The sequence below is a fragment of the Phodopus roborovskii genome, unplaced genomic scaffold (genome assembly GCF_943737965.1).
Source record: "Phodopus roborovskii unplaced genomic scaffold, PHOROB, whole genome shotgun sequence".
Taxonomy (NCBI): Eukaryota; Metazoa; Chordata; class Mammalia; order Rodentia; family Cricetidae; genus Phodopus; species Phodopus roborovskii.
This window is the reverse complement of record NW_026126459.1, coordinates 16896013-16921937: the sequence shown is the minus strand read 5'-3', so window position 1 is coordinate 16921937 and position 25925 is coordinate 16896013. Positions and strand designations below refer to the sequence as shown.

At 42.6% G+C, this 25925-nt stretch overlaps 1 pseudogene; it reads right to left on the bottom strand.

Annotated features, from left to right (window-relative positions):
* Positions 1–4232: 4232 nt before the first annotated feature.
* On the bottom strand, positions 4233–25074 carry LOC127225639 (60S ribosomal protein L15-like; annotated as a pseudogene).
* Positions 25075–25925: the final 851 nt, after the last annotated feature.

The following is a 25925-nucleotide window of genomic DNA, read 5'->3' as shown; positions in this document are numbered from 1 at the left end:
CACTTCTAGCAAGTTCTCCATAATTGTGCCCCTCTTCATCTGAAATTCCAGGAACAGGGAAGTGAAATGACATGTCCAGTGAGGTATGATAAAGGACCAGGTCGGCAACCGAGGTCCATCCCTTATTATTGGGACACTGTTTCTTTCATTAGTTTCTGAGAAGCCAAGGTGAATAGTTGAACTGTAAAAGTGGTTTGATTAAATGATGATAATGTTCACATCATTAACTTCAAATTGCACTTACTTTTAATACTATTAGATGACTATATAGAATAATGAATTTTATAGAGTCAGTATGGTAATATGTCCAAGCTTTATAGGTTATACTTTGTGCCAAGTTTGGTCATATTCCTGAAAAGTAGAAAATTCATTTATTTTTGGAAGTGTATTGTGAGTTCTCATTGTAGTTGCCAAGACTGCTAAAAGTTGTTCCCTTCTCAGGCTGACAAGATGACTCAGTGGGCAAAGACACTTGATGCCAACTCTCACAACCCGAGTTTGATCCCTGGGACCTACATAGTGGATGAAGAGAACTGCTTTTCTTTAAGTTGTCTTCAGATGTCCATATATACACAGGCACACACACACACACACACACACACACACACACACACACAAACATGCACACACTCACAGAGATACACAAATATATACACAGAGACACACCAAACGTACACAAAGGCACATACACACTTACAGACACACACACACATACACACACACACATTCACAGAGACACACAAATATACACACATACACAGAGACAAACATTCACACAGAACATACACACATACACACACACAGAGACATAGACATGCCCACATTCACAGAGACACAGACACACAGACACACTCAGACACACACACACACACACACTCATAGAGACACAGACACTTCCTCCTTGTGCTGGGTCTGTTCTCTGAAGCCTTCCAGTCATAATCCTTTATGCCTGTAAGACATCTGAAAGCAAATATAGTAGCACAAAATATTTGCTGTGGTGTGGCAGGTGCCATGCCCAAAGTTGAACTATAATGTAGTGCTGAGTACAGCGAGGTGTCCCGTGTCTGGATCAGTGAAAGGTCCAGTTGTTAATGGAGGAAACCTGTAACATAGAGAATGGGGGGGGGGGCGGGGTTCATCACCATGGGGACAGAAGGCATGTTTTGTTAAATCAGTCCTAGGCACCTGGGTATGTGGGTTTTATAAAACACAAGGACGGATCATCATGCTTTAGACTTTGTTATCTGGTCATTGGAAAGGTAGACCAAGCAGAGGAGGAACTCTATTGTGAATACGAAAAAGATGTATCTGTTCATGGAAATGCACTGCCAGCTTTCTTAGGAATTGAACTCTAATCCTGTCACTTACAAATGCAATCTGTAACTAAAATTCAAAAATAGCCATTGTCATGTCTAAAGACATTAAAATGATGACATCTACATTTATGCATAAGCTAAAAAAAAAAAAAAAAAGAAGAAGCCCACCTGTCACAATCTGACAGGTCTAATCAGTTCCCCTGTAATGCAAACAGTAACCTAATAGCAAGATGGTAATCGTTCCTTGATGCAGGTGTTGCTAATTAACCGTTGGCTCAGGCTGCGGTGGGGCTTTGCTCTCTCTCACCTATGCATAATGTTTGTGCAGAACACAAATGTGGAATTAAGCTGGGAGTTTCAGGGCCATCCACGGCACGGCACGCAGACTGACCTTGAAGCTAAGAAGCTGGGACCGTGATCTAGGGGCTGTTCAAGACTCAGTCTGACCCTGGCTTGCCTTTCTATGGTTAGGTTTCTCTGGAACCAGAAGCTCAGCTTGCTCACACTCTGGCCAAGTGACTGGGTGAGAAGATGGAAGGCATTTCTTATTTGCTAGTAATTGTATTGCCCTGGGAAGGACAGCAGTAATTATTAGGAATTAGGAACCATTTGTTTCTCATTCAGCCAACTTGTGGTTTTTTTACTTTTAATTCTTTGAGAAGCTCATACATAAATATGGTGGAATTTTGATCATATTCACTCCCACTCCTCTCAGTAAGTCCTCTTAGATGACCCTCAGCCACCTTCAAGCTTTTATTGAATGTCTACTCTGTGTAGTGGAAATGAGGCAAATGGTTGCTGAATGCAAAGTAATCATTAGAGTTATGGAAGTTCTTTCAAATACTTGGTAGACTTTTGGATTTCCCTATAGTGAGGAAATAATTCCTGTTTGTGGGTTAGTGTGTAGAGGAGGGTCCTAACACTCTAGCACTTTCTCTATACTCTCAACCTCTTCTATTGGGTTGGGACAAAATGCTAGTTCTACTAGAGTCTCATCGGAGCTGAGAAAGTAGAAAACATAGTGATGAGGAAGCTGTCTCTCTAGAGGATGGATGAGGAGATCAGCTGTCAGTGTTGTGTGTGGCAGAAGCAGGAGGCACAACTCCTGGGTCACTAACAGTCACCGGAGATATTCCCCTAGAGTTTAGGGACTTCAACTAAAGCCCGGCTAGGGCTCCTTGCTTCAGGGAAGAAAAGAATTCCAGGAGTAATCATTCCGAAGTAGAGTTAAGGTTTAATAAAGATAATTTTACTATAGATTTAAATATGAAAGTTAAGAGGAGGAGAGGTGTTATAGAGACAGACACAGAGCATAGGGTGGGCTTCTCAAGGCAGAATTGAAGTTCCTTCATGTTTACAAATACCATATATAGGATTTTGGTAGCATTTGAATTTACTATCACTAATTGATTGCTGAGAAACCTAAATAAGATCACAGGGAGGTTCTAGAGGGACACAGGGCAGCACTCTCAGGCATGCAGGAAGGCAGGATATCTTTATTGTATGTGGATTTAAAAGATGTTCGAGTCAGGGAAGGAATGAGGGCCACCCAAGGTCATTCATATTTACACATACATGTATACTTGCCCAGATACATGTATTTATATATACATCTGTATATATATATATATATACACACACACACACACACACACACACACACACACACACACACACGCCTCTTGCCAGGACATAACAAACACTAGGTGTATCATTAAATCACAAGTTGTTTGATATATCATATGTTTATATATTTTTGAAAAGTGGGATGACTGTGTTTCTTTGGTTTGGGGCCGAGGATATATGTAGCTCACTTCCTGAGTGCCTTCAAGGCTGTGGGTTGGGGCCCTTCTATCACACACACTCCAGTACTTTTCATTTTTAAGCCTAGTGCTGTGTTCCTCCCAGGCAAGGGAAGAGATGGGTGTTTACTGTGGTTTCTGAAGAGGGCATGGCTTTGAACAGAAAGGTTTATCTGGTCTGTATTAGTCAATAAAAAGTAGTTGAAAGTCACCTTCAGTACTTCTCTTAAAAGTAACTAATCTTTTCACACCGTGGGGCCTTGAATCAATGGTTGCAGATCGATATTTTCTATATTTGGTTATTGTTTCCTTCACCTTATACACTCTGGGCTGAAAAATCAACACACTGTAGACTGAGACAATCAATGGGGAGCATTTAGAGAACACTGGATAGGACACATGTCCTTTTGGAAATCACACACAAAGGAAATTATGTCGACACTTTCTCAGAGGAATCCTAGGGTAATTACGACATGGATCTGTGATCCAGGAGACTTCTCCTCAATTACAGGAGGGCTGTCGATGTGTTTACTTGGCAGTAAGCAGGCTCTCTCCCAGACCCAAGGTAGTGTCTGTTAGAATGATTGGCTCCAGTGAGTCCACACTCAGAATGTACAAACTGCTTCTCATCTCTGGCCCATTTGGCTTCCATTGTTAGCAATAGTTACAGTTACAGCTTTGGGAAAACCTTATCTTCATCAGTCTCCTGGAATGGGCTTGAGCTCTCTCAGCAGAGCTGTCTGAAATACTACCCAAAGCCTGCATGCTCCCCTCCTGGGAACTGAGGTGCTCTGCACAAGGGAAAACTGAGGTGCTCTGCACAAGGAGACCTAGGAGTCTGTCAGGAAGGAGTGTAGCTTCCTCAGTCCCTGTTGGTGTGTTGGTCAGCAGACGAAGGCTGTGGAAGGGCAGGTGTGCCAGGTGTTGAGGGTGGCATCAGCCCATGTGGGTAGACAGCTGGATGGGGTTTATATGTTTTGCAACTGTTACAGATGATTATTGAAGATGTAGCTCTTACATTGCCATTTGCAGATTGGATTCATGCAGATATTCAGTCTTTTTGTGATGGCCCTAAATGGTTCATTGGGCATGAGTTTTACAAACATTACATGTATTAGCGGTAATGGTGGAGCTGCAGAGTATTGTGCCTTCTCCAGGTTGCATGGTGAGAGCGGCCAGTAGTGTGATGGGCCCTTTCCAAGGCCATGGCTCTTGTGGCCAGCAGATGTCAGCCCACTCATCTTTGTGCTTGTGGACTGGTTTGGTAATGCATTGGGTGTCAGGGTTCCTTCTGATAGCTTTATGAAATAGATCAATGAGGATAACCTCAAAAAAACTTCACCAACCCAATTAAGAATTCAGGACTCTCAAAGCCCCACAATCACGTCCAACGCTGTCCTAGAAAATAGGCTTCTGACAAACTTAAGCTCGTTAACTCCTTGATGGACAAGTTTTCCATAAGTTGCATCCTTAGGAACTGGGCATTTGTGGCCACCAAGGCGAACTTGAATCCTGTGCATGACATAACCTTGTAACCCAGCTTTTGCACTTTATCAGGCCGAGTGGGGCAGGGAGCCCTGTGCAGCGCAGAGAGCTGGCAGTATTGCCAGCAATGGACCCTCAGAAGAAAGCACATATGCTTCTTCCTCCATAATTCCTGGATGTATTTGTATACACCCTTCTTGGCTCACCTGATGGTTGCCTCTAGAGGAAAGGAACCAGTGATTTAAACTTAAAAATGAGTATAAAGTTAAATGTATTCCTTTGTTCATCACTGCTCCCTCTCTGCAACTGGACTCCAGGAGTTCAGCTCAGTGTTCAGCTGTGGGTGTCTGCTTCTGCTTCCATCAGCTACTGGATAAAAGCTCTAGGATGTCATTTAAGGTAGCCATCAATCTCATTGTACGGGAAGAGCATTTAAGGTAGCCTCTCCACTATTGCTTAGATTCTTAGTTGGGGTCATCCTTCTAGATCTGTGGACATTTCCCTAGTGCCAGATTTCTCTTTAAACCTATAATGGCTCCCTCTACTATGGTATTTCTTTTCTTGCTCTCCTCTATTCTTTCCCTGACTCATTTTTTCCTGCTCCCTCACGCCCTCCTCTCCCCTCCACTTCTCCTCTTCTCTTTCTCCTAACTCCCTCTCCCCTCCCCCTATGCTCCCAATTTGCTCAGGAGATCTTGTCCCTTTCTCCTCCAGGGGACCATGTATGTCTCTCTTAGGGTCCTCCTTGTTTCCTTGATTTTCTGGTGGTGTGGATTGTAGGCTAGTAACCCTTTGTTCTTTGTCTAAAGAAACCCACAGAAACAGCTGACCTGAACAAGGGGGAGTTCATGGACCCCAGTCTGATAGTTGGGAAACCAGCATAGGACTGACAGACCCCCTGAACATGGGTGTTAGTTAGGAGGACTGGGCAGTCTATGGGGCCTCTGATAATGGATTAATATTTATCCCTAGTATACAAATGGATGGGAGCCCATTCCACATGGAGCAATACTCTCTTGGCTTAGACACATGGGGGAGGGCCTAGGTCCTGCTCCAAATGATATGACAGACTTTGAAGATCCCCCATGGAAGGCCTCACCCTCTCTGGGGAGCAGAAAGGGGATGGAATGGAGGTTGGGAGGGGGACAGGGGAAGAGATGAGGGTGAGGGAACTGGGATTGACATGTAAAACAAGCTTGTTTCAAATTTAAATAAAAAATATTATCATTAAAAAAGTTAAATGTATCCCTATTTTTCTGTGTACTTTACAGCTAACATCAGAGCTAGTTCATACTGTGCCGCACTCTAGGCAAGGACTGGGGAAATCATCCATCCATCCATCCATCCATCCATCCATCCATCCATCCATATGATGTGTTTGTCCAATGGCATCTAAAGGCTGAGAATATAGTGACAAAAATGTGGTCCCTTGAAGATTTTATAATGCATTTAGGGGATAGGATTTTCTTAGTTCTGTCCAGGACAGTTTGGGGGGCTATAATAAAATGCCACCTAGGTGACTCACAAAAAGAAATGATCAGGCATGCATTCTAGGGAGTCCTGGATCATGGTGTAGGCCAGTGCTTTCCTGGTGGAACACCTCCCTGGCTTCCTGCTGTGCATGTCTGGAAACCTGGCACCACCTTGGGAGACTGCACTCATGGCTTCATCCAAGCTAATCATTTCCCATACATGGTGGAGCACTAAAACAAGCCCAGGGAGCAGTGTTGTTGGATTGATGTCTTGTATCGGAATTTTCTGATAATCTCATCCTTTAGCCACTTCGATCTCTCTCCTTTTCTCTCTGTCTCTCTCTCTGTGTGTAAAGCTTTTGTTGTTGCTTTTATATATGTGTGTGTTTTAGGGTGCTAAGTGCATATGGGTGAGTGTACCCTAGGAGGCTGGAGAAATGTACTATTTATTTCCTGAAACTGGAGGTCTAGGCAGTTGTGAACTGCCCCAAGTGGTCCTTGAGAAGAGCAGCTCGAACTCTTAACCTCAGAGCCATCTCTCCAGTCTCTTGTTGACAGGGTTAGGGCAAACAGGCAAAAAGCAAAACCTTCCTTCTTCGGTGTCCTTAGGCTCCCAGCAGAAGGTGTAGCCCACATTAAGAGTATGTCTTCCTGCCTCAAAGGTTTAGACTAGAAGTGGATTCACCCACTTCAAGCATAAAATCTCACATGGGCATGCCTTCCATTTCTGGATTGTAGTTTATTCCAGAATAGTCAAGAATAGCCACCACAGGATCCCCCACTTTCTTCTAGCCTCTTTGGGTGCATGTGATGCACAGACATACATACAGGTAAAACACTGGATGAAGAAGAGGAGGAGGAGGATAAGGAAGAAGGAGGAGGAAGAAAAGAAGAAGGAAGAAAGGAAGGAAGGAAGAAAGGAAGGAAGCACCTTTAGTAGCCAAGGTATGGAATCAGCCTACCTGATCATTGGCAGGTGAATAAAGAAAATTCTTTATTCTGTCTGTCTGTCTACCATGTGAATATTTTGCCACAAAAGAATAATTTATTGTCACCATGCAGTATAGGTGGAACTGGAGTGTTAAGTGAAACTAAGTACTTACAGAGACTTAATATGTTATTTTTGTATACATAAAGAGTAAAATAGTGGACATTAATGGTTAGAAATGGTCAGGTAGTGGTGGTAGCAGAGGGCTGGCGAACAGGTGTTACTGTAGAGTTAGAGGAAGGACTGCATGTGATTTGTCTTATGACAGTGGAATGCTGTAGCTCATAACTGCCATTTTTACAAAGAACCAGAACAGAAAAGCTCTCTGTTTTCTAACACATAGAAACAACGTGCTTCAGGAGAAAATACATTAAGGATCTTGATTTTATCACTGTACATCCAGTATCACATTGTATCCCTTGAATATGTACAAATAAAAAATTTAAAAAGGTATCAACTTCAGCAACAGGACCAATGGGCTCCTTAGCAATGATACACATTTTCTTTTAAAAGATGTTTATTTTATTACTTTATATGCTTTGCCTGCATGTGTGTAGGTGCCCCCAGAACATTTCTGGTGCTTGCAGAGGTCAAAAGAGGTCATTAGATTCCCCGGAACTGGAGTCGTGGGTGGTTGTGAGCCATCATGGGAGTGCTGGGAGTTGAATGTAGGTCCTCAGCAAGAACAAGTTGTCTTAACCACTGAAACATCTCTTCAGCTCAACACATATTTTCATGCCCCCCCCCACAGGAAGCTGGCATTGTGTTATCTAACTCTGGCCAGGAGATGATGAGGTGTACTGCAAGCTCTAGACATTTTGTTTTGCTCCCTCCATTCTCAAATAATGCCATCACTATGGAGCTAGTCTGCAAGCGTCCATGATCTCATTCACAAAGTTGATCTTTTTATTATGGTAAGCTGTACTACTGTTTTGAAGAAAGTATGTCTGACTTGTTTTTATCCTTCTTCACTTACAATGAATATACTGAAGCTTAGCTTTCAGTCTTTGTTGCTGTATGTGTGGCTGCTTATAGATGTGGTCCAATGTCCATGAAAAGCAAATCAAGTCAGTACTAAACCTGTTGGCTCTCGTAGTACTATAAAATAGTATGCAGACTGCTGGGGCAAACAGAAAATCATAGGTAGTCCTACACAATTATGAACCCCGGGAGCTATAATAATGACAAGGTATTTATTACCCATAGGTGCAATAGTAGCATTAATGTTATCTAGACAGCCAACTGGTTTCTGATTGGATTTAAGTTACTACACAGAAGGAAACACAGGCCTGGTGCTGTATATCTGGCTAAGAACCCATGGCTGGGAGCTTATAGGCCTTGGGTAAACCTATACCATCACCAAGAAATGAACAATATTCCTCCTCATAATTTCTCTGTTTATTAAGAGTCCTTGGCACTGTTATGGGCTGCACTGAATGAAGAGTTGTGCTTTGTAATTCAAAGTCCCCATCTGTAATTGAGGAGTTATGGACAGTTGATGGCTTCTGGGAGACTAAGAGTTAAGGTAGAAGGAAGATAGGTTGTTTGGGGGTGTGTATTTGAAGGCTATCTTCCTGATTCCATCCCTACCTTCTCTGCTTCTGGGTCACCACAAAGTGACAGGCATCCTATACCTGCCCCGCCGTGATGATCTGCCTCATAGGAGTTGGACCTATGACTTTATACAGAAACCTCTGAAACCATAGGCCATATTAACCTCACCTCCTTTTAAGTTGGCCTCCTTGGGTATTTGTTACAGAGATGGGAGCTGAGTGGCAAGATAACTGAACTGTCAGCCCCTATTGGAAGCTCATTCTGGCCAGTGCATTCTGTTGCATGCTGCTAAGACACTGGTCTGAAATAACTTCTCATAAATGTAGCTTGTGTGAAAGGTGAACCAAGCTTCCTCATTATTGTAGAGTATTATTTTAAGGTTTTACTTTTGTTTATGCTGTGGAACATTTGTTTAAAGATATAAAGATGTGTTGCTTTTTTATGGTGCATGTGTTTAACTCGATGAAGCTGTGGTTCTTTGCCTGTCTAAAACACCTGATGGTCTAGTAAAGAGCTGAATGACCAATAGTGAGGCAGGAGCAAGGGTTGGCACGATAGTGACCCAGAATCTGAGTGTTGATGTCACCTAGACATTCCGAGACATGCTAGGGCAGACCTTGACAAATGGGCTGAGCTTTGTTCCCTGGTCGTTAACTTACAAGGTCTGCACCAGCCAGTTTAGAATGCCAATGTATAGACCTAATGAGCACTTCTCATTCATAGTTGACAGAATACTTGTGTCTCACTGTTTGCTGTGCAAACAGTTTGTATTAAAATAGAGTTATACACGGAGTTTAGTTAAGAAGGAAAAATCAGCAAATAGTGCATATTGTTTTAGGAAAGCAAAGCTACACCTGCACCACTTGCCTTTAGTTTCCACAGCTGGGCAATGTCCAGAGAATGAAAGTGAGAAGCTTAAATGGGATATCTCCAAATCTCTCCCCTCAGGTCACAGGGAACCCTGTAGAAGAGGAGGTGGGAAGTCTTTAAGAGCAAGGGAAATGGAGCACACAAGGAAACAAGGCCTTCTAAACACAGCAGGACTAACACACATTTGAACTCACAGAGACTGGAGCAGCATGCACAGGGCCTGCACAGCTCTGGGCCAGATGGGGTCCTAGCATTGAGAGGGGAAGTGACGGACACCCTAACCTAGAGACTACCTCCAATTGATAACTGCTCACAAATGAGAAATCAGTTTTCTCCAAGAGAGTCTCATTGGATATGCAAAACACTCCATGGGCAGGCTTCATGCCCAGCGGTAGAAGACCAACACAAAATGAACTCAGTGGCATTTTGGGAGGTTCTTTGTTTCATAATGTTTCGCCTTTTTTTTTTTTTAACCTTATAGGTTCTTTGCTTATATATTATGGTTTTGTTTTTGTTTTTGTTTTTGTGGGATTTCTGTGTGTGCAAATTGTGTCTCTGTGTCTGTATGCATTTCTTTTGGTTTTCCTTTGGCCTTTTTCTAATTTTCATTTTGTTTTAGTTTATATTATTATTATTGATGCCTACTTATGATCTAAGGAAAGAGAATCGTTATGGATTTGAGTATGTAGGGAAGTGTGGGAAGGGATTAGGAGGAGTAGTGGAAATCATAATCAGCAAGTGCAATATGAAAAAAAATCTATTTTGAATATATATATATAAAACTAGAGTAGGTTAAAGGTGCTGTTTCTTCTGGAACATTCTTTGATCCTATTTTCCCTGTTCTGTAGGTTCCGTTATAATTTTAACTATTTCAGAATCTGCAATGGTGTTAATTTCATGGAACTTAAATTCAGTACAGAGGAGCGAATTCTAATTAGGGTGAGAGACTTTATTACAAAATGTGTGCTAAGGCTTTATGAAATGAATAAATTAAAACATTATAAATTGTTACTTATATTTCAAATTTTCTTTTGACTGAAATTAGAGGACGTTTGTGTAAACAATCAGGAAATAAAAAAAAAGTACTAAAATTCATACGGTGACAGGTCAATTCTTGCACATTTCTTTCTACAGTAGGAACTTGCTTTGGAAAATGTAGTTATTCCCTAGAAACCTCGCGGTGCTCTGCCAAGGGACCGAGTCTCCCACGTGTGGACAGCAGGTGGCACTGCGTCCCCCCTTTTGCTGGCCGTGGTGAAGGGGCTGGGGCATGGAACTTCAGCAGTGAGGAGCTCAAGAGAGGAAAGCTAATGTAGAACTTTGTGAGCAACTGAAGTAAGAAGGTTCTGCATATTTAGAATTTTTATCTCACACCACACATGAGCTTTGTGTGGGTTAAGGCGCTCATCTCTCTGCAAAGGCATTGGCGGCCTCTCAGGAGAATGAGCCCACAGAAGGGCAAAAACATGGAGAAATGAAAACCCCTCTCCTCCTCAGAGGTCTGTTTTTATTAAGATTTCTTGGCGCTCTGTCATGGTATGTGCTGGCTGAGGTATTGTGCTTTGTACAAAATCGAAATCTGGGGTCAAAGGTAATTGGTTATATTCAGTCAAAACGACGTTCTACACACTGGCTATAAGCAACCAAATCTTTTATATTGCCTTGTGAAGATTGTGTTGACTGTGTCCATGTCCTAAGAAATCTCTCTGCTTGAGTCTTTCAGTCAGAGTCTGCCCTTGTAACTAAATGTGCACGCACTGGCTTTGGCAAGCAGATATAGGTAGCCTTTTAAAGAGATCTACTAGACATGCTTTTGTAGCAGGGGCAAGAATGTTAAGTACAGTGGTTATGTTTTTAGCTAGATGGACTCATACATGGGCAGAGGAGGGTCTGCCTCCCCCCCCCCCGTGTCTAGGTGAATATAAGAATACACTTGGAGGTGTGCTAAACCTCCATTTTAAAACAGGTCCCGTTCATAAATGATGAGACTGGTTTGCTCCGCTGGTATGCTTATCATGGATTCTGGTTGCTGGCTGCCATTGTATGGCCATACAAGCAGCTCTGTCTTTTCTGGCTAGTGGTGCCATTCTGTTTGTCCCTGATTCCTTTTGTTCATTCTGCTTTGACAGTGGTCCCATTGTCCCCAGTTTGTCTCTTCCTCTCTAGTCTGTGAGGTCACTGGGAAGAAGCACTTGGCTTCACTCTTGGCTGTGTTCGCTGTGTCTTCATAGTGACCTGACATCTCATGAGCATATGAACATGTTGGCTGACTGAGTGAGTTGTTGATGGAGACAGCCCTGAACCTAGCAAGTCTATGTGTCATAGAAATCTGTCCTTGGGCTCTGAACACACACATGTGCTGGATCGAAGGTAATCAAAGGAGGGGCTGTGTCAGCAGAAAGGAAAACCCTTCAAGCTGTGAGGACAAGTCCAAGGCAGTGTCTCTGAGGCAAGTAGACCTGTGACATAGGGGTCCAGGTTCAGGCATTGCCCATCCCTGCAAGTTCAGCACTCAGGGACCTGGTAGGAAGGAGGCTCAACTGCTTTGCTTCTCACCTTTCCTGTAGTATAAGTGGAACACAAGAGAGTGAGAGCGAGAGAGAGGGGAGATAGATAGATAGATAGATAGATAGATAGATACATAGATAGATAGATAGATAGATACATAGATAGATAGATAGATAGATAGATAGATAGATAGATAGATAGATACATAGATAGATAGATAGAGTATGAGCAAGAGAGATAGACAGCCTGTTCCACATGTATGGTGGGGACAGTTGGCTGTCTTCTCTCTCTCCCAGGTAGATGTGCTCAGGATCAGGTGAACCAGGTGTGTGGAAGCATTTCACCACACGATGTGCTGCATGGCGGGAGGTCCACAGCTGTGTGCCCACTACACTCTGTGCAAAGTGCCCAGTGGGGATTGCATATTGATGCTCACTAAAATGTCTTCCTCCTACATTGTACACTCATGTCCTTGCTTTCAGAATTAAATGAACTAGTTGTTCTCATCTGTATGTAGTGGGTGTGTTGCCCTGAAATGCATCCCTTTAGGTCTTAGACACACATTTGGAGGAGTGAGATGCTGCCATTCTGAGAACAAACTCCAGATGAACGAATGTGTCCACCTACCCCAAACGCTTGATAGTTCTGGGGCATGTGTGCACTAAAGTGTGCCTGTGAGGTGCTACCTGTACTATTTAGTGGGCCCCTTACCCTTGTTTCTTCCCCTTTGATTTTTCCCTCTTTCTCCTAACTGGTGCTTAAAATTCACTTGACTATAATAGGACTCTTTGTGGTAGAGAGAATCACAGATTTAAAATTCACGATGGACTCAGGATCCATGGCAGCTACTTATATGCTATGTGACTTTGATATAACACTTTCTGTATGGACTCTGAGTTTGTAGTTCCCATGTCACAGTCATCATATATATGGAAATGTCCAATGCCAGTTGATTGAGAGGAGCTACCTGCTTCATTCCATTATGCTTGTTAGTCTTCTGGTCTTTATCCAAGAATTTTGTGACCATGAGAACCAAGTTAGCATTTAAATCCATGGAAAGACTTACTCTAAAGGAAACGTTATTTTGAGTCCCTTGTTCTGGCTGGGTTCCCAATGAGGAGCTGTGCTGAGACCCTTCATTAGAGTATTGTGTGAGCACCATCTTCCCTGGACAAGAGGGTTGGGCAGGGTCCAGGGTCAAAGGAGTCCCAAGGAACAGCTGGGCTCTAAGGCAGAGCTTTTAGACGATGGGGCAGCTGCTCATATCTGGGATCCCACTCCCCTCCCTGGTGGCTTTCCTTCCCTGTTATTTATTGAGGTTTGGGTCATTCAATAGGTGTGACTGCAGCCATATGGTTCAACTGGAAGAATTCATGCCTTTCAGTGCCTCAGAACTTATCCTTTGAACTGAGACATGAGTGAGCAAGATCTGATAATAAAATTGTGACAGCAGTGCCTTAGGTAGACCAGGCTGGGGCCATGCTGCCCATGAGTATGGCTTAGTGAAGGTTTTGCTCTTGGTAGCTTCACAAACACCCCCCGACGGGGTTTCTGTGTATCCCTGGCTATCCTGGAATTCTGTAGACCAGGCTGGCCTCAAAACTGAATGCTGGAGTTAAAGATGTATATCACCACTGCCTGACAGTTTTGTCTTTACATAGTCCTTTCCAGAGTTTGGTGAAATCATGAGAGCTAAGAAGACAAGAGGGCAGACTCACAGGAAGGGCCACCAGCTCCAGGTTTAGGTCCTGGTGCACAGCTTAGCAGAGCTGGTGGCAGGCACTTAGAATACTCAGCAGGAAACTGACTGTCCCTATCATCTCTCTTCCTCTGGGGGCTGGTTGGCTGGAGCAAGAGGCTGGCTGTGGCAAGATGGCTATCTCGAGATCTCTATTTCCACTTCATTCATCACAAGCTGAAGTAGGCACCCAGCCTGAATAGTAATGTGCAAGAAGCAAAAAGAATCAAACACAGACAGTGCAAGTTGGCTCAGCAGTTTCCAAGGACCATGTCACTTAATCCCTACAGCCATCCCTCAGGAGAAGTGATTATTTCATTTTGTAGATGAGAAAGCCAGGGTGTAGGAGTTTACCCTGCCTACACAGCCAGTATGTGGCAGATCCACACTGTCAGTCATAGGCTCCATCCTAAGAGAGCTTGCTGCCCAATAGAGATTGCAGAGCACACCCTGCTGCACAAACTCCGGTAATGCAGACACACACTGAGCCAGGAGCAAGAAAAAAAAAAAAAAAGACAAAATTCTTAGAATCAACAAAAGTAAAAGAAATGAACAACAACAACAAAACTGAAAAACATTTTCAGACAAATACACGATAACCCAAAATGATTTATCCTATTCTTTGTGGTACTGGGAACTGAAAATATGACAACACGCATACTAGTTGTCTACCACTGATCCATATCTCTGCGGCACAAGGCTGAGTGAACAGTAATTGGAGGATACCTTCAACCTCCTCACTGTCTGCACTGCTGTCCACCAGCTTGCAGGAAGCCTACTCACTCACAATCTCCTTTGTTACGAGTAAGGTTTTCCCTGCCAGCCTGGACTCACTATGGCGCCAGCCCCAATTAACACACCGAGACTCTGTATTTGATATAATGCTGTTGGCCAGTTACTAGTTTCTTATCAGCTAGCTCTGTCTTAATTATTAACCCATTTCTATTAATCTAAGTATTTCCACGTGGTCTCAACTTACTGGAGAGTAGGGCTGGCATCTGCTCTCTCCTGTCTCTCCATGTTGACTCCTTACTACTTCCTCTCTCCTTCTTGTCTCCTAGTCCCGCCTATCTTGCTTTCCTATTGGCCAACAGTGCTTTATTCAATAACCAGTATGAGAAACATATTTACAGAATGACATCTCCCATCACTCCTTCGACTGTGTCCAGCCTGTCAGTGTCAAGGTTCTCTATGGCCCTTCTCCCTCTAATGTTGGGAACTGAAGGGAACTGGACCAGTTGTCTAGCAGGAAAAATGCGGAAGCTGGGGAAACTTCTGGAAGTCAAGTGTAGGGAGACAGACAGCAAGGCTTTCAGGTATCCTATGTGTAAATGTTTTCATGGATTTCTCTAGGACTTCCTTCTGACTTGTCTCCATTGAAACTTATTCTGGCAGCTTTACAGACTACAGCCAGGATTTCTGAATCTTCTTCAAATCTCCCATGACAGCGCCCCTTACCAGCAGGACATGGTTTGGAAAGAACGACGCCCAAATTCCCAAATATTGGCTATAAATGTTTGTTTTCAGTTAAATGGACTTGGTTATATTAAAAAAAAAGATGTATCAAAAGAAAGAAAGAAAGAAACAAAGAAACAAAGAAAGAAAAGAAACTCATTCTGGAAATGGGTTTGAAATGCTTGGCCACGTTCCTAGGTAGGCTTACACAAACAATGCATCAAAATAGTATAAAGACGGATATTTATTGCAGAATTGTGTCAACTAACAAGATTTTGTTTGCATCAAACATTTACATACTTGCTTCCCCCCCTGAATAAGAGATGAATCAGATTGGTTGAAGACAACTGCTGTTTAAATGAAAGCCTGTCAGCCAGCTGGACTATTGGAAGGATTTACCTGTCCTCAATGTAGGACTGACTTCAATAAGAAAATTAGGACACTGAGTCCAAGATTTCATTCTTTGAAAGTACCTCAGGTGTTTTTTTAAAAATGTGAACTGAAATTTTAGTTTCACTGCTATAGTAGTAAGTAAAACCTAGAGGGATTAATAAGCCCGTGGCCTGCCAATGTCACATATATAAAGACATGATCCCTCCATTTCATGGACATGCATTTATGCTGTGATATGTAGGGAAGGTCAGAGAGGTCCATCTGCGTTGTGTAAACATTCCAGGAATTCTGAAGTCTTCTGGTTGACTCTCATGGTCTGAGGTTCTACAGTGAGTCCATACAATAAACTTCCAGAGAGAAATCTTGGAGAGGAATTCTGTGTGTTTTGAGGTGGTAAGAATGTGTTTCTATAACAGACCCTAAATTCAAGAGTGATAGATCAGGATATGTGGAGAGCTGCAGGGATGTGCTCCCAGGTCCAGGGCTGAGGTGGTGGTGCATCCTTGTTGAGTGTCAGACACCAAGGGGAACTCAAAAGCCCAAGAAAGGGCCAGGCTGCCCTTTGGTGCTCACAGTGAAGAACACAGGGACACCCTGCTGTGATGGGAAACCGCAGAGAGTTGTGATTTGCATGTGTCCACAGGCGTCCGTTCAGCTCATTGAGCTGATAAAATGGATTTTCTCACTGCATTGACTGCTTGTCACACAAAATTGCAGAGCTGATAGGCTGGCTCAGCGTCTTGCAGATACGGCCACAAACTCCAATAACTCAATCACATCCTAAAAAATAAATAAATAAATTTTAGAAACTAAGTTTGTATGACCCTGCAGGCTGCCAGTCATGAGCAGAATATTGGCGAATGCTAAGAACAAAAGTTCTTACCAATGGCATTGACAAACATGTACTATACAACAGTTTTAGGTAACAGACAACTTGATTGAACTTAGCTTGTTTTGACTCTGAGGATTACAGCAAAGATAACTAAAGGCATTGCAAATGTATTCCCTGCTTTGCATTCAGTAGGCCAGCAGTTTGTTTTTTCCTCTCTGCTTTAACTGTCTTCAAGTTTTGTAGTTCCTGTAAAATTAACTGAAGGTTGGGACCAAATTTAAGGGTGCCGGTGGCACTCATCAAGCAAATGCTGTTTCCTTAAAACAGTGTTCTTGCTTGAACTGCTAGAAAATATTTGCAGTTTTCAAAGTCTATCTAGAAAATAAATACACTATGCTTTCAAATAGGATATGCATGATGAGAACTACAAATGATGCTAGCGCCACTCATATAGCATTAGAGAAATCCCTGCCATTAGGAACTGTTATCTTATGTAAAAAGTTGATAATAGGATACAAAGATGCTAATATGGGTAGGTGATGAGCTGATAATGGGAAGTTTTCTCATATCAGTGATTTTCATTTGTCACCAGCAAAGCTGCTCTCCCTAATATGATATTATAATAAAATCCAGGCAGACAGCGGTGAAATTTATGATGCAAAAGAAAAGTCAATAGCATTATAAATCTTATAATGATTATATTTCAGCTGTCAATGTTCTTGGCTGGGAAATCTCCTTCAGTTCCCCTATCTTAGTCATATTTACTTTAGTGATACTGAGCAAAGAGATGAGAAAGATTTAAATTTTTATCTTAAGATAACTTTAATGAGTGGCAGTTGATTCCATATGGCCCAATAGCTACAGGTTTACCACTATTGCCTAGCAGAACTCTATTCAATTAAGTGCATATTTGAACATAGTAGTTGGTAGGGTAGAACCAGCAGAAGATAGTTTGGAGGGATGTAACCCATGTTTCCAGTGATATGATGCTTTTAAGCAATAAATGGCTCCCTAGGCATTTTATTAGAGTACTGTCATAGGCCTGTAGCACAGAGGTCCTTCTTTGCAATGAAAATGGTGTCTAGTCAATGAGGACTTTTGAAAAATCATCTCTCTGGAGGGAAGAGGGGTAGCAAAGCAATGCAATTTAGCAGAGCCACAGTCATCAGCTACAATCTCTTGGGTTTTATCAAAACCACATACACTGTATTAATTAGAATCTGTCTAGAGAGTTTCTCATGATGTCAGCACCCTGAAGAAATCCCACAGGGACCTGGCAGTTCTTGCAATCTGTTTGTCTCCAGGAATGTGAAGGGAAATGGGTTTCCCTTCTTTTAAGTCAGGGAAAACTTAGACTCTTCATGTTGGTCTCAAAAGCATAAGATGGCAGCCTTAGAGGGAGTCCAGTTTCAGTGTCTAACGTAGTGTGTACATGTTCATTGTTCAGTATTAACACATAGCTCAAGTATAAGAGAGTGGAGTGCAGGCAGCTCAGCAAATCTCCAAATTTAAACCAAGAATGGAAAGAAATGCTATCATGGACCAGGTCTACATTCTGGGCCTGATGTGTAGCAAGGCCTTCCACAGTTATGCAGAGACAGGCAGATACTCTCAGCTGCATTTTAAGGAAGCTATACTTTGGGGACAACAGTTAGGATTTATTTCACTCATGACACATGCTCACACACACCCATGTCTCTAGCTAGGAGAGCTCCAGTGTTTCTTGAGGTGGAAGGCATCTCTCTTGTTGGATTTGGAGTATGGAGGAGAAACCTCATACATTTTGTACAATGGGCTAGTTCACCCTACAAGACAGCCACTTGCAGTGGACCCTCCAGGATAGCCACTTTCGTAGTTCATGCTACATGCAAGTCACTTGCAGTTCACCTTACATGATAGCCACTTGCATGATCCAGGGTTAGAGAATGCCTTCATTTCTTTCTCTCTCATAAAATAAATATTTGAATTTGTTGAAATGTCCATGTAAAATTTTCTTTGGGCTCCTAGTTTATCCTAATATTCTCTATGTTAAACTTGACTAAGTTCAAGCCAGAGGCCACACAGCACTGTTTTTCTCTCTAGGTGGGAAAAGGTGGTTAGGAACAGTGGAAGGGCCAGTTGTGTTCTTTCTGTGAACTTCCATTACTCCTGAGACTTAACCTTATATCCCCCTTTGATTTCCTGTCTCCCCTCATTCCACCTGTCCTGGTTGCCCTGGCCACACAGGCTATGTTCTTTTGGTTCTTTGCATTGTGCTGCAGCCCCTTGTATCTACCCATTGTGCGTGGGGACACAACTTTTTTTTTTTTTTTTTTTGTTTATTGAGACAGGGTATCTCTGGAGCCTGTCCTGGAACTAGCTCTGTAGACCAGGCTGGACTGAAAGAAATCCACCTGCCTCTGCCTCCTGAGTGCTGGGACTAAAGGCATGCACCATCAACGCCTGGCCTGGGATGCTACCTAACCCCAGTCCTCTAGGGGTCTTGGGTTCTGTTTCTGGGCCAGTTTTGTCCAAAGGAATATGACAGGTAGGCCAGAGGAACATCATCATGTGTGACCAGTATGTTGAGGCCAGGATGAATGCCAGCAGGATGAATGAAGAGGTCTTGGAGAGGCAGGAAAAATAGAGAGAAGAGGTATTTTTTGTTTTGTTTTAATTTTTCCTTTTGCTATTTTTTGTGTGCTTATTTTGTTGTTTGAAAATTTTCTTTTGGGGGGGGTGCTGCAGGGATGAGGGAACAATATGGAGAGACTGGGAGGTGAGTGGAATTAGGGTTATGATGTGAAATTCCCAAAGATTCAATAAAGAAATAAATTAAAAAAGGGTCACAGCATTAGGTGCTGTTGAAGAACCCTTTCTACACTATGAAAATGTGTATCATCATTGGTTAATAAAAAGCTGGCAGGCTTGTAGCTGGGCAGGAAGCAAGGTGGGAAAGCCAGACTGAGTATGATGGGAAGAAGTAGGGTGGAGTCAGAGGAGACAACAGCCAACCAGTCCTCCGGCAAGCAGGACGTGTAAAAAAAGAAATAACAAGCCATGAGCCACGTGGCAAAGCATAAATAGAAATATGGGTTAATTTAGTAACAATCCTGAGCTATCAGCCAAGCATTCATATTCAGCCTCTGCGTTGGTTATTTGGGACAGGGCATGGACAGGAAATGTCCATTTACAATTAGGAAGGTTGAGAACCACTGGTTTGGGGGTGGGAAAGGGATGTTTGGGGAGAGCTACTTCCAGACACCACAGCAATTACAAGATGAGATTCTCTCTGAGAGCTGAGTGTCAGCACACAGCTTTTGTTGTCCTTGAACCTAGTCTAGACAGGCGCTCTCCCAGTGAGCTGGGAGCTCAGCCTCTTTGGAACAGAAGATAGTCTAGTCTGCTACTGGTTGGTTTTGAGGTGGAGCACTGTGTTAGTGACTTTCCTCTTTGTTATACAGCCAGTGCAGGGATTCTCATAAGGCTTGTCTGGCAGCATAACTTGCACTCTTAATCATTTTGTGAGCTGGTTTATACGTTTTTCATAACATGCTTGGAAAGTTAGTGAATAAAATGTGCTGAAAGTTCATCTGGCCTTTCAATATGTTTGTCTTTTATCCACCACACAGGGGAACACAGTTAATAATAGCAACACACCCATGGTGCAGTCACAGAGTCTACATCCTTCTTGAGGCACAGGTTGACCCCTGCATGGATGCAAAATACACCTTGCTCATATAATCCTCCCTCCTAAAAGTCAACAGCAGGCAGCCATGTGAAAGCAGTATCCTGTGTATGATAGCTCGAGCAAACCTGGGTAACTCCAGTAGTTTTCAGCTGGTGCTATATGACCTGTGTGAATTAGGAGAGAGTTAATTTGCTTTATGTCTCTAAATCTTGACATGTCTTGTCACATAGTAATAGATACCCAAACACACGTCTATGTGATAGTATACTTTTGGCAACCAGCATTTATTTCAGGCTCCAGGCTATAAACTTGTATCCCTGTGACAAGCTGTTTGAGATGTGAGACCTTCATGGAATGCTTTCTAGAACAATTCAGCCCAGTCCTGCTGATGACTTGCTTTCCAGCCTTGTGCCAGGCAATATTCTTAACTCCCGGCTGGAATGAAAACACTTGTGAGGTACTATGGGAAGGTGAGGTAAAATGCAAGTGCATACATACACAAACACAGACAAATAAAAGCACAGTACATATGTGAGTGGCGTTTGAAAGTAGTAAGCCATTGAATTTCTTCTTCCAGAGACCTCAGATCACATGATGTTTCAGCATGTGCCTTCCGGGTTACCTCAGTTTATGCCTGTAATATGAGATTTCAGAAATGCAATAAATAAAAACCAAGGTGTAGCCATCTATGATACTATTAAAAGAGTGCATATAGTCATTATCTAGCAATCAGAATATCTAACAAGATACTTGATTATAATTGGTGCTATGCTTTAAATATTTCTCTCCTTGCCATAGTGACTTACTTATATAAAATGTTTTAAGACTTAAAAAAAAAATGACCCACAGTTTTGTTTTGGTTAAATCTTTGGGTTTTAATGATAGCACGTATTTATCGAACACATGTGTGCCCTTCACTGTGGCATATCTTTATGCAACCCCTCAGGGTAGTTATCACTTTGCCCTTAATGATAGAGAGACCACAGCCTAGGGGTTTAAATCATTTGCTCAAGGTTACTCAGTAAATGCAGAGCCGAGGCTGGTTCCACGGTCCAAACGTGATTCCCAGCAGTATTCTTTCTCTCTTCCTGTAGCTGTACCCACTGTTGCCCTTCTAAAAGCTTCTGATTCAAAAGGCAATTTGTAATGAAGAGCCAGAGTGGAACTGGGGTTTTAAAGGCACTGCCTGCCCTTTCAGGTATAAAACATTTTGTTAGAAGCAATAACAGCATAATTAAAGCAAATGTCTCTACCTCCTCTGTCACCACTGCACACGGTCTAGGTTATGGGTTCGAAATTTCACTGATTATTGGTGCATAATTGGCTTCCTGTAGATGATAAATGTGTTCCTGATTGATTATCATGACTCGGTCATATCTGAAATGTCAAAGTAGAAAATTGAATTGTCTTATTATCGCATGTTCTCATTCAAGCACCAGATAAATATTACAAATGATGATTTTTTACCAAGTACCATATAAAGAATTTATGGAATATTAATAATGCTGTTATCCACAACCTTCATGCTTGGTGAATGACCCCAAACTGAAATCATGTTTGACTTTTGAGAAATAAACCTTACAAATGATCTGCTTTGACCTACTCCTTTGCTGCCTAGAGTTTTACAGGATAAATATTCCTAGGGACAATCCTTGCCTCCATTAGCAAGAATTGGACATTTATGACTGTTTGATATTGCTTTTTCTTTGTCTCGTCCTCTTGCTGCCTGTAGTTTTCTGCCTGGCAAGGTAGCCTCTGTGGTAAAAGTCCCATCTTCACAGATAATCAAAGAGTTGTGAGAAACTCCGGCCCAACCCCAGCTGATGTCTCATGCCCCAAACCATAGTTGAAAACCGGTCTTTCCTCCCTTAGTTCGTTTCTATTGGGTACTGTGGTCACTGTGTCTCCAGATAACTTCAGAGCACTCCCCATGTGGTCTCAGGACTCAGTTTAATCGTTCTTTCCAAACTTCTCTGTTTCATTATAGGCTCTGTCAACAACAGGCACTCAATAAATGTTCATTAACGAAGGGACTGCTGTACTGTAGGCACCCTGTCATTGGGCTATCACAGGCAAACAAGCTCATATGCAGGGTGATAGACTGAAGAAAACAGAGTCTCTCTGGGTTACAAAGAAAAGTAAATGAGTGCTTTCACAAGTATCAGTGAGAAGGTAACTTTTCTGCTCCTCTTGGTTAGTGAAAAATCAAAATACATTCTAATTTGAATTTTCCACCAGACTCTTAGAAGTAGTTTTGCCCAGAGCTTGACACATAGTGCTGCCATTTTTCCTTCCCTGTACACCAGTGTTTGAAGAGGAAATGCCAGAGAGAGTGGCTTATATTTGACTCACAAATATGCAGTAGACTTGAACTTGAAACAAGTGGGCTCTTTGTGAGCTGACGTGTTCTTGTTCTCTGTGCTTTGTATATAAGGTTTCTCCAGTTATTTTGGTTAAAAACATTAAGCACCAAGATGCTTCCACAGATAAGCCATACTGTGGAAAACCAGCTTTGGTGGACTAACCTACAAGAGAATAGACAATTTTTTTTAAAGTTCTCTCTCTCTCTCTCTCTCTCTCTCTCTCTCTGTGTGTGTGTGTGTGTGTGTGTGAGAGAGAGAGAGAGAGAGAGAGAGAGAGAGAGAGAGAGAACATGGGTGCAGCTGTCCTCCAAGGCCAGAAGGCAGCCCTAGACCTCCTAAAGTTGGAGTTATAGGCAGTTGAGTGCCAGATGTGGATGCTGGGAACAGAAGTCTGGCCTTCTGCAAGAAGAGCAAGTGCTCTTAACTGCTGAGCCATTTCTCCAGCCCCTAGAATTGATATTTTAATCCTGCTCTTTGTCCTCTTGCTCTGATAGTTGCCAAGTCAGACAGAGAAGTAGGGAGTCCCCAGAGTCTGGTGGGGTGGGGCTCACCAGAGTCCTTGGGAAGGTCATACCACCCTCAAAATAAATCGAAGTATTCATGGAACCTATGCTTCCTATGGGGTTCCAGGGTAGGGTTACTGTGTTTCTACCTATTTCTGTCAACTGACTGCAGCTATGGGCAAGTTACTTCACATTATTTCCCATTTCTGAAACACAGGGAAGAGCCAGAGTGTGGGCTCACAGGCAGGGTTTGGAGGCCCAGCTCAGCTCTTGCCTATTGCTCAGGTTTGAATAACTTAGCCTTGACCCATGTTTGTACTCCAGCTCCCCCACTAATGAACCAAAAGGTCCTGGCAATTGGTCTGCACAGATCACTCACTGTATGTGCCCTTGAGAAGAATGTGGGTGTGTAATGTACAGGATGAGGGGTTCTGGGATAGGGTTGCCATACATGGATCTCTTTTTGTTAGTAAATGCATGATTCTGGCCTAATCACGTCATCCTTTGTTTTCTACCTCAGTTTTTTCATCTGTAAAGTGGCACGATTGTTATTATAAGCCCCCATGTCAGTGGTCTTTTTGAGTATATGAGAAATGAATATACATGAAGTATTCAAAATAATACATTATGGTATTGCCAATTCAGAAACAGCATTATTCCAGAGGAGAAATCTTTCTTACTGGGGAAACTGGTTAGTTTCAAGCCCTTGACTGAGGGCTCTCTGTTTCTCATTATTGTCCCTCAGCCTGAATGTTTCACATCTGGGGGAAGCTTCTGTGTAGTTTCTCCCACATCTATGACAGTCATTGAGAGCCGAGTGCTAGCAATTCACCTCTGCAGCTGTGGTCAGTCTGCCCAGATGTGTGATCCTTTCCAGGTGAGGATAACTGAGAAGGCCACATACCAAGTAAGAGGTAGTGACTTCCCAATCTTGTACATTTTGAGTATTGACCACCTAGACAGTCCTTTTCTTTAAAACTCCATTTCTTTTTGTGCAGTGTTCTGGTCCATGTTGGCTTTGTCCCCTTTGAGTAATACTTCCTTTGTGGTTGCTTGTGGCCTGGTACTTCCTTTTGTTCTCTAATTATCTCATTCATTTGTCTAGATTCTTGGAGCTGGCTCTATGATGTCCCCCAACAGCACAGTTATACATTAGACATAAAGCAATATATATATATATATATATATATATATATATATACACATATGTACGAATTAATTAATTCTATGGCTGTCATAACAAAACAACATACATTTATTTTTCATTACTCTGGAAGCTCCAAGTCCACGATCAAGGTTCTAGCCAGTCTGCTTCCCTTCCTCCATTCTCTTTTTTAATTTATACTTCTCTCATATGAAACATCCCCAACTCAGCCTCCTCTCCTTGTACACCCCCTCCTATCCTCTTCTATTTCCCTCCAGAAAAGGACCAGGCTTCTCAGGGATATCAACCAAACACAGCATAACAAGATTCAGTAGGACTAGCCAAAACCCTCATATCAAGACTGGATAAGGCAACACAGTAGGAGGATAAGGCTCCCAAGAACAGGCAAAAGAGTCAGAGACACCCCACACCCACTTGTAGGAATCACACACACACACACACACACACACACACACCCATGCTAACTATTATAGCACATATGCAGAGGGCCTAGAACATTCAACAGACCCATACAGGCTCTGTGATAACTGCCTGTCTCTGTGAGCCTCTGTGAGTCCCTGTGAGCCCCTTGTGAGCCCTACTTAGTTGATGTCTGGGGTGGCATTCTCCTGGTGTCCTTGACTCTTCTGGCTCCTACAATCCTCCTTCCTCCTCTTCCGCGGGGTTCCCTGAGCTCTGCCTAATTGTGCATGACTGTAGCTGCTCCCAGTCTGCTTTCCCTTGACCTCTCCTTGGTGTGTGGATGGCTGCATGATGGTTGTGTTCTCACATGATCTTTCCACTGTGTGTGTTCATGTCTGGTGTTGATGTGTCTGAGTTTTCTCTTCTTGTAAGGGTTTCCATCAGACAGGATAAGAGCCTAGCCTAACAGTATCATTTTGTCTTAATTACCTCTTTAAAGACACAGCCACATTCGTTGGTATTGGGGATGAGGGCTTTGATATATACGGTTTTTGACATAATTCAGCCTGTAACAGTGTGTGCTTAAAATAACTGTTATGCTGAATGTGAAATGCTGATCAAAACATTAGGAATGTTCTATAAATATGTGTCTCATATTAGGGAGATTTAATGGAAATTAATTTCAGGATTTATGGGGTTTGACTGCTGTAATTTCCAGGTGTCCCACATGTAAATCGATGATAGCTATGTTGCCTCCCTAATCACAGGTCATGACCCATCTGATATTTTAAAATAACATTTATTTCACGCAGTTAAGTCTCACAAGTGTGGGAGACCTGTAAGGCCTAGCCACCCACCCACCTCGCCTCCCTCCCTCCAGGTGGCACCTCAGCAGGTGTGAATCAAATTAGCAATTTGTGATGGAGCTGAATGTAATCAATTACACAATTTGGAGCCATTCAAATATAATTCATTAAATTATATCGTGAAGCATTGAAGAAACAAAGCAGGAACAAAAGCTTTCCCTGGGAAATGCTATAGTGAGTGAAGTCTTAAGAGTCCTCCAGAGCGCATGTGACATCCAAGGGTCTTTTAACTAGGGCTCAGCATCCTCACTGGAAAGGTGTGACAATTGTGACAACTCAAATGAGAAGAGAAAAGGAGATGATCCTCTGCATGGAACAGCAAGGGACCCAAAGACTGTGCCTCTTTTCTCTCTCTCTCTCTCTCTCTCTCTCTCTCTCTCTCTCTCTTTCTTTCTGTCTTTTATGGCAGAAGCCCGAGAATTTAGAGCTATATTAGAAAATATAGGGACGTCTTATATACTAAACAGTGAGAAAACGAGGCAAGAACCCCACTGAGTTGGAAATGGTGGTTCCCATGGGCAAGGGCTGTGGTCTATCTGTACA